This window comes from Lethenteron reissneri, chromosome 49 (assembly GCF_015708825.2).
Source record: "Lethenteron reissneri isolate LAM-NWPU_2019-01 chromosome 49, ASM1570882v1, whole genome shotgun sequence".
Taxonomy (NCBI): Eukaryota; Metazoa; Chordata; class Hyperoartia; order Petromyzontiformes; family Petromyzontidae; genus Lethenteron; species Lethenteron reissneri.
The window spans coordinates 2,195,713-2,209,801 of NC_083827.1; the positions used below are offsets into that span (position 1 = coordinate 2,195,713).

At 50.1% G+C, this 14,089-nt stretch overlaps 1 long non-coding RNA gene across 1 annotated transcript; it reads right to left on the reverse strand.

The window, feature by feature from the left end:
- Window positions 1–481: 481 nt before the first annotated feature.
- LOC133354841 (uncharacterized) lies at window positions 482–8,491 on the reverse strand. Its single transcript, XR_009756640.1, has 3 exons — window positions 7,929–8,491; window positions 6,688–6,897; window positions 482–3,033 (listed from the first exon to the last, which is right to left on the reverse strand). It is a non-coding gene; the product is annotated as an uncharacterized LOC133354841 (long non-coding RNA).
- Window positions 8,492–14,089: the final 5,598 nt, after the last annotated feature.

A 14,089-nucleotide genomic window follows, 5' to 3' on the forward strand; every position in this document is an offset into this window, starting at 1 on the left:
AGGGGCGTGGTCCCGGGAGTTGATGGGGGAATCTGGAACATTCAGCGCAGGCTATTAAGGATTGGCTGGAGCGTACCACGTGACCCAGGCATTAAATAAGGGAAGAGCCGAGGAACACGTGGTCAGACAAGGAACGAAGAGAGAGAGGGGCCACGCGCGAGCGGGGCTCCGAGTGCCACGTGGCGGTGCGTCTCTTGCGATCTGTCTGCCCACTTCCCATTGCCTGCCAGCAACGGGAGTGCTTGTGAACTGAGATAAGTAAATAAAAGGACCGATTCCACAAGCCGTCTCCAGAGTATTATTACACATGTGTTCCTCTTTCTGTCTCTCAATGCAATTCCAAGCATGCGTCTCTCAAAGTTATTTTTCTGCATGCACTTCAGCTTGTGTTCTTCGGGGGACGGGCATACACTTGGCTCAATGGACATAGCTCATGTACTGTACGATTCATAGCACACACCATTCTCCAAAGTGGCACGTATTCACTGATAAATGCAAATATTTATTTTTGTAAAATACACCCCACCTCGTGGGACAAATACTATTCGACGTTTCAGAATGTTGTCTTACTCAAATCTGGCAAGAGGCTATACTCGAAGCCAAATTGTGGGATACTGTAAGAGCAGATTTTTGAGGTGGGGTTCTGACTGCAACATTTTCCAGATCTAGCAGAAGGAAGGAAGAGGAGTGCTCGGTGTGGTCGTATCAGTAACACTGGTGACGCCTTCATCATGGGAATGTTCACATGATATGACATGATGCTACCCACTGACCCATTCTCTTATGGAATGTTTCCTCATTTAAACAAATGGCCATGACCCCAGCTATGATGAACAAGGCAAAGTAAACTTGTAATTCAAATCCAAAACATCCCTTTTTGTGAAAATAGATTATAAGACTTAAAAGTTTTGTTTGTAAGCTTCAGTATTACACTATCATCGGAATTGATTTGAAGAGGGTGTGTAAATTAATTTGGTTAGTGATGGACTCCTTGATTTTTTTTGTTTTGTTTAAGCCATCAACAGTAATTATGATAATGGAAACATACATTTATAATACAGAAGTTATTTACACATGCATTGCTCTGCATCAATTACATTTTGTTGAAATATCTGAGAAACAGACAAGTACTTTAACATTTAAAGTAAAAATATTTTCCCCAGGCAAGCCGAGAGCAGTTTCCCGACTGGGTATCAGCACAGAGAAATTCGTCTTATCCACGTAGAGCCCCACTCCTCCCAACGCCCTGGTTTAATGGTTATATTTTGTTCATTCCAATTTGCTCTGAACACCTCTTTGTTTTTATGTTCCTACCCGGTAATATCTAGTACTTTATATTACGAACGTGATCTACATCGTCATCCTAATTGTTTAATTCATGATTATATGAGTCATTTGTTCAACTTCTTCACAAACACATTCCTTCTGTATGCCTCACTACTCAAACGAGCAATGGTGGCATTCACGCAGCAGTATTTATAAATGCAAGCGGGCTCAGGCCGGATACGTCACTCGAAGGGATGATGGCTGATGGTCAAGACTCATAATGGAGTAGCAGCCAAGGAATGGAACGTGTCCAAGAGAACGTATACTGTTCAGATAGAGCGATGACATCAGTTTGTGTGCAGTTGCTAGGTGTATTCTTACATGGCAGGATCATGAGAGGCGGCAGTGACTTTGGGAGGCCTTTGTCTAGCAGGGGATATACCTTGAATGATGATGACAGATCTACATAAAATTCCTCCAATTAGCATCATCATTCTTGCGCTCACAGTAATCCTAATCATCATGATAATTACCATCATCACTCACATCGTTGATTATATATTGCATCCTGGCAGAGTTTACTTCTTCAAGTGTGAACTCCTACTCTTCACCTAAAAAAAAACTATTTAATTATTTGGATATTATTTTCTTGCTATAGGCGATCTGCATACAACTCTGCTACTAATTTTAATATTTTCTGTAATATGTTAAAGTTCAATCTTTCTCTCTGAGTTCCCATTTGTGAAGTCCCTATATAATCATGACTTAAAGCTTTCGTGACTGCAGGAATGCATATTCTTTGGGTCTTTCAGTAAAGTCACGTTGATAGGCTGAAAGAAAAACCAAAAACTACGACGTTTCAATCGCATGAGGGCAGGTTTCTCGTCCCCCGGTCACGTGTCCCTCCAGTACCCGGTGCTACAATCTAGTGACAGTGTACATCACTACACTACCCCCCCCCCCCACCCTTTATAAAAATCCGGAAATTCGAGGGGGAGAGGAGAAAAAAAACTTCCGAACTAGAGGAGAAAAATTCACCAAAAAAACTCCATAAGTTAGGGCAGAGGAGAAAGAATTGTTAAGAAAAAAACTCTATTTTGTGGACAGCCAGCCCAGGCTGTGAAAGGGGGGTGGTGGGGACTGTAAAGCCCGGCACTCTAAGAGCGCCAAATGCCTATTGTGGCGTCGCCCACCAAAACGTAGAAGGGGGCGATAACCAGGCACTGCGAGCGCACCAATAAACATAAGGCGCGACGAGAGCACCAACTAAAAAAAACTCGAAGAAGAAAAAACAACAAATTACCCGTTGGCACGTCGAACGTGCCCACCCGGTGGTGGTAGACTGCGAACCCCTCCCCGCAAGTAACAACCAACAGCGATATCAACGGCAACAAAGAACAATACAGTAGCAAATACACGGGGGGGGGGGGGAACCAGTCACCACGCATGGGGCACCGAACGCACCCACGCAAACCCCGCAACCAGGTAGGCGGAATGGGATAGTAGCCCGTGCTGAAACGAGTCACTTGAGCCGCACAGTTCTTGAGCAGGTCCTCGTCGCTGGGCCCCCGGACAGGGTGGGGCAGGCCTCCTCCTCGGATCCCGCGCCGGGTTGACAGTAACCCACCGGCCGCGGCCCTTCCCGAGGTGGAGAAGGAGGAGGCTGTCTGCCCTGAGAAGACGGAGTGGGCGACGGATGCACTTCCCCCATTTGAGCCGAACCCGGCGGCATAGCTGGCTGCTCCGCCGACCCTAGGCACTGGGGCCCTGTGGAGGAAGAGGCAGAGTCCCCCTGAGGCAACACATCCGCGGACGCACACCCCCCTCGTCGGGCGTACCCGACACACAGCTCTCAGGGATTGGAGATGAAGAGATGCCGGCAGGCGGACAAAAAGGTTTAAGATGTGACGAGTGCACGAACCAGCGCCTGCGACCGAATTGGATGCGGACACTTTGGGGGCTCTTACCTCAACAATTTCCATGGAACCCCGCCAGAATTTATATAGCTTAGGCGACATCCCCACGGGTACTTGGGGGCAGTGAAGCGACGCCCTATTCCAGACAGCCCACTTGATCCCCATTTCCCGGGTACCCACCCGCTGCTCTCGGCCTCCCGAATTTACTCGGGAGGCCTCTCTAGCCTCTGACAAGCGCTGGAGGGTAAAACGTACAGGATCGGGCATTTTCTTTCGAGCCAGATTCAAATTCAGCTGAACATCAATAGGCACATCTTGCTCCCTCCCGTACATGAGAAAAAATGGTGAGTAGCCGGTGGATGCATGTGGGGCCAATCTATAAGCTGCAAGAACACCCAGGACATGTAGGTCACAGTCTGTTTGTTCCTCATTGACCTGCTGGCATAACATGGATGTCAAGGTCCTATGAAGGTGTCCCATCATGCCGTCGGTCTGCGGGTGATAGGGCGAGGTGCGGATCTTTTTGGTGCCCAACAGGTCAAACATCTCCTTGAGGAACTTATATGAAAAATTTCTACCCTGATCAGTGAGCAGGCGTTCCGGAGCTCCCTTATCCAAAATGTGCCCGTGGAGAAAAGCGTCCGTGATCATTGCAGCCGACTGGTCCGGATCCGGCCAGGCCATCGGCCACCGCGAAAAGTATTCCACGCCCACCAGCAAATACTTGTTTACCCGTGGGGTGGTGGGAAAGGGACCAAGCATATCGAGCGCGATGAGCTCATTCACATGAGATACACAAATCAATTGGAGAGGGGGGCATGCCAATTTTGGTGGGGGTTTTTGGCGAGCACACGCAGTGCACCCTCACAGCACATTCTGAACGTCAGCAACCATGCCGGGCCAGAAATAGTTAAGGCGAAGGGTGGACATGGTCTTTTTGATCCTTAAATGCATAAAGCGTTTGTGCGTTGCCCAAATCAACTTGCCCCGTAGGATGGTGGGAACAACCACATTGTACTTTAGTAATTCAGCGTCCCATCACATCAGGAGGCCCCCTCGCAGGATCACTGTGGACAACGCCCGTCGGCTCTCGTCCTCCGCGGAGTCACATGTGTGTGTGTGTGAGACTGAGCGTGTGGTCACGCATGTCAGCTGCGTCCGTGTGCGCGACATCAGCTGCAGCGACAACCGTATGGGGCAGAACTGAATTTGGCGGGCCTGCACTGTCCCGTGCCCGAAATGCACACGCACTTGTCACCAGGTGGTAAACATGACAATGCATCAGCATTTGTGTTGAGGACACCTTTCTTATAAGAAACTACGAATACATAGTCCTGAAGGACCTCAAGCCAACTGGACAGCTGGCCGGATGGCTGCTCAACACGCAGCGCATACTGCAGGGCTGCGTGATCCGAGCGCACCTCGAACTTGCGCCCATAGAGGTACGGCCGGTACTGCTGGACGAAATAAACGGTCGCCAGCAACTCACAATGTGTAACGCAGTAGCGTTGCTGCACCGGAGATAGCACTCTACTCACGTACGCAACCACCCGCTCTACTCCGTCCACAACCTGGGACAAAACGGCGCTTATACACCCGTGTTGCTAGCGTCTGTATCAAGGATGAAAGGCAAAGAAAAATCTGGGTCACGAAGGGCAGGCGCATTGACCAGGCCATCACACAGCGCAGCAAACACCGCCTCCTCCTCCTCCCCCCACCGAAATTTCTGACCCTTGGCCGTGAGGATGTGGAACGGTTTAGCAATCGTGGCGAACCCAGGGACGAAACGTCGATAATAAGAGGCGAACCCAACACAGTTTTTGCCAGGGTCCGTGGATATCCCGGATTCACCTATGATGTGGCCTAGGTACTTATCCGATCTCTGCAACAAGTGGCACTTCTGCGGCTTAAACTTCAATTGAGCAGCCACACATTTTGAGGAAAACAGCCCGCAAACTCTGCAGGTGCTCCTCGAACGTACGTCCGAACACGATGACGTCGTCGAGATAAATCAAACACGCGTCCCATTGTAGGCCTGCCAACACCAGCTCCATCAGTTGTTGGAATGTGGCCGGGGCTGAGTGAAGTCCCATCGGAAGCCGGTTGAACTCAAAAAGGCCCTGGGGCGTGCGGAATGCAGTCTTTGGCCTAGAGCTGTCATCTAAAGGCAACTGCCAAAATCCCGACAGCAAATCAAGCATGGAGAACCATGCCCCCGACAGAGCGTCCAACGAGTTGTCCATCCTCGTGAGTGGGTACGCATCTGCCACAGAGACCTTGTTGAGTCTGCGGAAATCCACGCAGAAACTCAAACTGTCGTCCTGTTTTTTAACGAAAACGATGGGCGCCCTCCATGGACTGTTGGAAGATAATGTCGGCAGCCAACATCTCGTCAACCGCCTGGCGCACATGGTTTTTTTCCTTAGGACTCAGGCGATAAGGGTTGTTACGAATGAGGGTGATGGCGCAACAGAGGCGTGCAGCCAATATCGAATTTGGATCTGCTAAAGACATCAGAGAATTCCGTTAAGAGTGCATGCAGATCGAGCTTCTGTGCCATTGACAAATCTTTGCTCTCGGAATAGAGCGTATTCAACCATGCCCCGTCACAGTCCTCACCCTGCCCGCAGCCGCTGCAACACCCATATTCCCGCCGTTTTTCCACTTGCAACATGCAGCCGACACATGAGCCAAGACAGTGTCCTCCTGGATCACCGACGCACCCGGACCGACGTTCAAAAACTGAATGAAAGGTTGTCGATCGCTTGCCACCAACATCTGCGCGTAGATTACATTTTGGGTGCGAATCACCCTGGTGGAGGGGACCAGCAACAACCCTTGCAGAAATGATTGGAGATCAAGATGTTTCCTCAGATGCAAGGGAATTAGCGTCTGTTTACCGGGAGGAATTTTGACCATTTGTTGGCCATCGCAGGGACCGAAACATTCGTTGTGCGGAACAGAGTCGGCGATGATAACGCCATTTGTGGTCCGACGGTAACTCAATGCAGCCCTGATCTACATGGATCTTGAGCGGCATTTTACCAAGAAAATCCGTCCCTAACAGGCAGGGTATGGCTAGGGATTTTGAAATGAGCACCGGCCTCGTCAAACGAATGTCACTTACGCAAATTGTAGCCGAAATTTTCCCAATAATTCCTAATGACTGTCCATCCGCGCCAAAAACAGGGAATCGAAACAGGCATAATGGCGCGCGATTTTGGCGGCAAGCACTCAATTCTGTAATGATGGTCACAGACGCGCCGGTGTCGACAAGGACCCGTACCTCAACACCCTCGACGGTCCCGACAACCACGGACGAATCCACTGCCGCGACAATGTGGCGTGTCAGGGCCAGCAATTGAACGGGGCGTTGTGGCCAACCCTTGCCCGCAAAACCCCGATGGGCCCCCGATGCATCGCGACACAACTCCACGACCCGCGACTCCAAAACAGATGCCTGAGGTGAGACAAAGGGCTGCGTGTGAGTTGCGCCGCGACTCACCTGAGGACTTAGTTGAGAGAAGGGGTGACGATCCGAAAGACGACGTCGGCATTGGGGGTCCTCCCCGTCGAGCGCAGCACCCAATGGACACATGTCCTGGCAGCCTGCATTTGAAACACATGATCGGGCCGTCCCTCGGGCGAGGGAAAACCCCCCTTCGGCTGGTCTCGTACGCCCAGGTGGTGTTCCTCTGACCCCTTCCGCTGTGCCCTGGGATGGGAAATAATGGCCTGTAGAAGCCGCTCTGCTGTGGGTGCTCCCTCCTCCGTGGCCGGTCCTGTGTTCGTGACCGTACACACATGCTGCTTAACCCACGAATCCCAGTCCAGGCTGCAAGAGGAACGAGGAGCGAAGAACGAAGAGCTTCCAGTTGAATCCCACAGAACGAGCCCTGATCTCTGTCGGGGCTTCCCCTTTATTTCCCTGGCCGTGACTTCGCCACGCCCTCGGCCTCACCCCCTACTGTATGAGGGCAGGGCTCTCGACCCCCAGTCACGTGTCCCTCCAGTACCCGGTGCTACAGTCAAGTGACAGTGTACGTCACTACACATGCAATGTAAAACAAATACTTTAGGTGATGACTGTGAGGCAGGAGTGAAAGGGCTGGTGGGGGCGTTGTGGGCAGCAGCGTAAAGAGCCTGGGGGTGCCTTGCCCTCCCCTCCTTTTTGTGGCCAAAGCTACGAGTTGGAGCCCCCTTGACAACCACAATGAGATGTGGTTTCAACAACAGTGTAGACCAGTGGTTCTTAACTTGGGGTGCATGCACCCCTTGAGTGTGCGAGACAGTTTTTTTAGGAGGTAAATAATCGAAACACATATTGGGCACGTAAGTACAACTACTTTGTTTAATCAAACCTATGAATTTATTAACAGTATACATGTTTTTAATGATTGAGAACCAAAGAGGTGCAAGGCTGCAGTAAAGGTTAAAAACCACCGGTGTAAGAGAACACAAATACTTATTTAAAACGCGGCTTTAATTGAAATTTGTTTTGAAAATGCCTTCAGTTACGGTCCACGTTTTATGTTATTTATTTAGAGCGGTTAACGTCTTACCTCAATTTGTGCAAAATCAAATATTGGGGGCCCCAGCTGACCGATTTCCGCACCCCCTGAGCTGATAATGTCGTTCACTGCACAACGAGTTGTGGGGGAAGGACAGGCGAAAGGCCCCTCCCCCACCATTCACCGTAGTGCACCGATTCCCATGCACGCATAACCCCAGGATAGTCAGTCGTACCACAGCGTTTCCAGGCGACCACTGCTGGTCACCATCGTATTTTCACCACCTCCCTCGCTGGCTTGGAGGTGGCTGCACCAGCCTCTGATGCAACAAGCAATCCCAGTAGCACCCCCAGTCGTCACTCCAGCCGTGCTCCAGATAAATTGCCCTCATCACTGATCTTAAGCCACAAGCTTGGAGAGCTGGAGTTCAAAATAACTCATAAGCACACACCTTGTGAAATACCCAATGCAGAAGATCCCTGTATTTTATCTTCCACAAAGCTTATGGTCCACGCTAAATCGAATCCACTGCACAAACCATGGCAGATGCGTAAAACTCTCCAGGGTGCGACTGCGGTCATCCAGAACAGACCGGACAACATATAACGATGCAATGCCCGATCCACAAATACGAAGGAGATATCACAGCGATTAACACTCCACTACTCCTGACGCGGTTTGTCTGGCTTGACCATCTGAATTTTAAATTGTAGTTGTTGCTCTGCATCTACGTCAGCCATACGAAAGAAGTTAAATGAATGTAGCCCAGGGGTCGGCAACCTGCGGCTCCGGAGCCGCATGCAGCTCGTTAAGGACTGCTTCGTGATATCATTTAACTGCCCCAGCCGACAGCCTCGTGGCTGCCCGTTAACTGCCTCAACTGACAGCCTCGTGGCTGCCCGTTAACTGCCCCAACGAACGGCCTCGTAGCTGCCCGCCGATCCTTCTCCACCGAACACGCACGAACTGTAGAAGCGGGGCTCTGTCCTCTGAGTGGTGCTCATAACGTCCACGTTCAGCAACCACGAGTCGGGAGTCTCATCCCTGCAGTTCCGCGTTGTGGTGTCACCTCCATTTATCATACACTAGAAGGAGTTACCCGGCATTGCCCGGGTACTTGCGGCTATCTTTTGTGAATGTAGAGTGGCTCAATCACTGTGATCAGAAGGAAGGGGGTCCATAGCGTTACAGCAACTGTTAAGATGTTGCTGTGCAATGGGGCCTGTAATAAAATGTAATATAACGTTACGAAATAATATAGCGAAGCTTTGTCTTGAAGCGTTATTGATGCCGCTTTGTTTTTCTCACCACGGAAAGACGGCGTGGGTGCTCACGGAGGTTGCCCATTAATTGTAATCACCAACGGGGTTTTAGGTGATGCAATCAACGGCAATTGTGAGATTACCTTGATGAGGAGGAGGGGGTGATTTGTGTGACGGTTAGATGTGCGGGGCCAGGTGAATGTGTGCTGGGTTCGGGATGGTGACGTCACTGGGAGCGTGTGGGGTGCCGTTTGGGGGGCTTTACCCCCCCCCCCTATATAAAATGTTGGCTCGCCATGTAAGTGAGGGTTTTCTCGGGGTTTTAAAATAATATCCTGCCAAGTTTGGTGGCGATAGCTTTAACGGTGTGGATTTGTATTCGGAACAGACAGGTTTTAATTACATATATAAATCATACGATAGATATAGCCGCGCACTGTACAAAGCCAGTGACAACCAGTTCATACATCGTCTTGCCACCCCCTCCATGTACCGTATGGTATATGTAGAGAGCGTTGGTGATTCGAATAGCCACCGCGCGCAATGGTGAAGCATTGCGGGGCTGAACATCATCCAAAGACGGCCGTGGAAAATGCTTCATGCCGTTCTGGTTATCATGGAACACGGCAATTACCATTGTCTATTGAGTGGTGTTGTTTTTATCAACAAGAGACAATATACGTAGAGCAATAAACGTACGTAGAACAAATTGAAACGGCAGCAAAAACAAGCACATATACGATGTGTATTTTATAAAATTTAATCATATGAAATAACGTAAATGTATAATTGACTTACAATTATATAGTCGTTATACTTTATATTATTTGTGGTTCTTAAAATGTACTGCAGCCTGCACCCCTTCGGTTCACAATCGTTAAACAAATTATGTAAAAACATGCATAAGGTTTGACTAAACAAAGTAGTTGTACTTACGTGCCTATGCTTAATTTGTCCTTTCAATTATTTACCTTCTCAAAAATCTAGCATGTCTCGCACCCTCAGAAAGGGCATCTCGCATCCCCAGGGCTGTGTGCACTCCTGGTCAAAGGTGTGGCGTGGGCTGTGATGCGTGGTGATTCAGCTGTGGAGAAGAGACAGTGTTTTTTGTGTTTGGCGGTGGGAAGGGGCGTTCTATTTGTACACCACCTTTGCAGTCGCCACCTGGACTGGCTATTTGCTCCTCTGCACACTGGGTGGCTGAGCTCGTATCGAAGATAAAAGCTGGCGTCCCCCCCTACGAGTCGGGTCTCCCGAGTCGGTTTGAGTCCACGCCACAGCACGCCCCCAACAGTCCACCTGTGCACTTTTAAATCTAGATTGTTAAACTCATTTCTTTAAAACTGGGTTTTTGTGTTTAGTTTGTTGTCCTTCCCCCGCACCTCCGATTGGCACGGTTGGCTACGTACAGGGCGAAAGAAGGTCAACATACAGTACGTATGTAATGACAGGGTGTCATCTGTTGACCAGGAGTGGTAATCACGAGTATGGGTCCGTTATATAATAACCAACTAGAAGAGGGGCATAACTGGGTTAAAGGTAAAAGGCGGGATCAGTCGGGAAACTCCAGGAACCTGCTCGAAGGTTCTAGAAGGGGCGTGGCCCGAGGCGGGGCCTGGCCACGCCGGGAAGTATATAAGGGGGACGTGACCAAAGGTTCGGGGTTGTCGTGGGGTCCCGGGTCTTGACTGCCGCCACTGTCTTCACCGTCATCTCTCTCTTCATCATCCAGCCGCGTGGCCGATCCTCTGCACGGCTACCATCGTCGTCGTTGCTATATTAGTCAGCCAGCTACATGGTTAGACGCCGACAATGGGGCTGTGGAGATGGGTCAGCTATGCTTAGCCATGTATATATATTTATGTCGCCCAGTGATTGTGCCTGAAGTGTAAGAATAAATAAGAAGCCCTCTGCACGTTGTGTCTCGGAAGTTGCTCACTCCACATATACAAGGGTCAGCCACCCTGAAAAAAACGTGTTCCAGATCCAAAAACGTATCAGTATTATAAATTTCATACAATTATGAATGTCATTATGATGGTAAGTAAATACAGCAAATATTGTAGGTCTTTGCCAGCGTATACGTGGAGGAGGGTGGGAGGTGGGCGCAGTAAAATACAGGTTGCTTTAAAATGTTTTTAATACTTCTGAGAATTTGCAACAATACCACGAGAAATGTGCCTCCGGGCTCTGGAGGCCACCTGGAGAAGATCCCAGGCATGTGTTGACAATGATGGCGAACAAGTGGAAATGCTTTGACTTTTTGAAGGTATTAACATACATTTGTTATCATGTTACATTTTTACTTATCTGTTCTTTTTCCATTAAAAACAATAGTCCAATATAAGTGTTAACATTTTGTTGAAGCACCCTGTAGTTTAAGAGGGATGTAAAGAGCAGTGGTGGAAATGGGCCGGAACGCCGTGGTGTGAGTGAAATTTTGAACCCTGTGACTGCGTTCTGAAAGCAATCAAGGATTCGTCTCTTTTTAAATCCTTTATATTAAGTTCGCGTGCTTGCTTGCTTGCTTGCGTGCTTGCTTGCTTGCTTAGGACCGTGCAAATCTTTCGGTCGTTTTTTAACCCACTTCCCGTGATCCAATCGAGCTGACATTTTCCACACAGTCTCGTTGTGCCAGACAATTATTGTTCGTGAAAAACAATTCCCAAAATTTTACACTTTTTAGGCAAAAAAAATTATTTTACATATATTCAAATAGAACGCATTCATGGCTTTGGCTGAACGTCAGAATGTAAGAGCCCAGAGCGTAACCCCTCCACAGGCTGTGGCAGAGTAGCGCAGTTGGTAGCGCCCTTGCTTCCCATGCCAAAGGTCGCGGGATCGATCCCCGCGTGCTCCACAGGCGAATATATATATTTTAAATCCTTTATATTAAGTTCGCATGCTTGCTTGCTTGCTTACGACCGTGCAAATCTTTCGGTCGTTTTTTAACCCACTTCCCGTGATCCAATCGAGCTGACATTTTCCACACAGACTCGTTGTGCCAGACAATTAATGTTCGTGAAAAAAAATTCCCAAAATTTGACACTTTTTAGTCCCCTAGACTAACAGAGAGAACTCACAGACACGCACAGAACCCCACAGACTGCCAGGGGGAGTCTTCGCCGCGTCGGTGTGTTGGGCACGGCAGGGAGCTTCGCGTCCATGGCGAGCAAGCCGGGTCGGCACTACGCGTTCTGCCTCGTCGTCGGCCCGACCGTGACTCTGCCGCTGCTGCGCTGACGACGCGGACGTGATCGGGGGTGCGGGGGACTATGCTCGCGGAGGGACCATTCCCTCTCCTGGCTCCCACCCGTTGCCGACCTCCTTTGTCTTCCCTATGCAATGATGCCTTCATAGAGGGGTTTTTTTGGCTGGTGGGGGGGGGGGGGGCTTAGATCGCGTAAATATAAATATGTCTTTAGAACCCTCCACCACCCGATGCAGCCAATTAATAAGGTTTTCACGTAAACAAAACATGCCAATTAGTTACAAAATATGCTAATTAGTTAGTTATTGGTCGCGAAAGCCGACGTGTTAAACTGCAATGATTCTTGATCACTTTTCAGCCCTCCAGCTTTCTATCGTCCCTCCCCATTCCCCCAGCTACGACCAAGTCTATCCTAACCCCTTCTTGTTAATCCCTCTTGTTTCACTGCATCAAACAACGACATCACTTACAATAACACAATTCTTAATTTCAAATCAGACACGCACAGATACAGACACACAACAACCGCCATTCGTCACTCAGTGGCGGTGACGTCACAATAGCGCTTGTGCAAGGCGAGGTGCACTTTGAGGCTACGTGAACTGTCGAACGCCCGCGGGCAGGAGGTCACGGGACAGATCCAGGTGGTGCCATGGATTAACTCACCCACAAAGACAAAGATCCCCCATATAGCCTTTAGAGACTGTTTGGGCAAGTGTTGTTAGCGAGCACCTATGAAGGCCCGCACGATACATGAGGGGGTGGGTGGCCAGCACCACGCCCGACCGCCTTTGTTTCCCCAGTAACGATATTTACACACCATACCAGATACTCATTTGAGGCTGAATCGATCTAGGGGAGGCCCAGGACCGGGACTGGTTCAGATATTCGTCACTCGTGTTAGCCGTGAGCGGGAATTGAATCCGGGTTGCTGGCTCAGTAGCGCAGCGTGCTAACGGCTACACTGCCGCTCCCCACTGACCCACAGACACAACAACCACCATTCGCCACCAAGTGGCGATGACGTCACTACGGCGCTTGTGCCAGGCTATGTACACGTTGAGGCCACGTGAAGTGTCGAACGCCTGTTGGCAGGAGGACACGGGGCAGACCCAGTGCCATGGGTCGACTGACTGAGATGACTGGCCGACGGACCACCTGTGTCCCCTACTGTGCCAACTTGCTGTGCTTTAGCCACCTGGCGATCGGCTCGTTGTTGTGAGTGTCGCTCCTCCACCCTCCACTGTTGCTGGAGGGCGACCGCCTTCAACAGCCCAGTAGCGTCCCTCACGAGCCTCCTCCACAGAGGCCGATCTTGACACCGTTGGCACCAGTCATCGGCAAGTCCACCTAACTCCACGTTCCCCTGGACTACATGACTCCATCTCCTTTCCAGCCTGTGCCATGCCCACCCAGTCCCTCTATTCAGCCGAGCAAAAGCTGCCTAGGCATGCAGTGGCTGGGCATGCGGGCTACACGACCCATCCAATGCAGCCCTGCCTGCCGTAGGAGCTCACTGATGGGACCCTGTCTAGATATTTCAAGGATTTGCAAGATCCTCACACAATCCAGCCCAGTTAAACCCAGGATGGATCGTAGGCAGGTCAGCCCAAATGTTTCCAACCGGCGAAGATGTTCCACCAGGAGGGGTCCACAATTCGCAGGCGTAGAGAGAAGGGAAGGCATGACTATGGTCTAGAAGAACCGAAGCCTCGTGTGGAGTGACAGACCAGGCAGCCTCCACACAGCGTTACGCAACCGATTAAACGATAATGCCGCTCGACTGATTCGGAGTGAGACCGTTGCTGTCAAACCGGAGCCCGTCATGAGCACACTGCCCTGGTATGGGAAACTCTCCACTCTCTCCACAACTGCCCCATCACCAATTGGGAGTTGTGGAGGTGGAGTGTCTGATGGTACAAA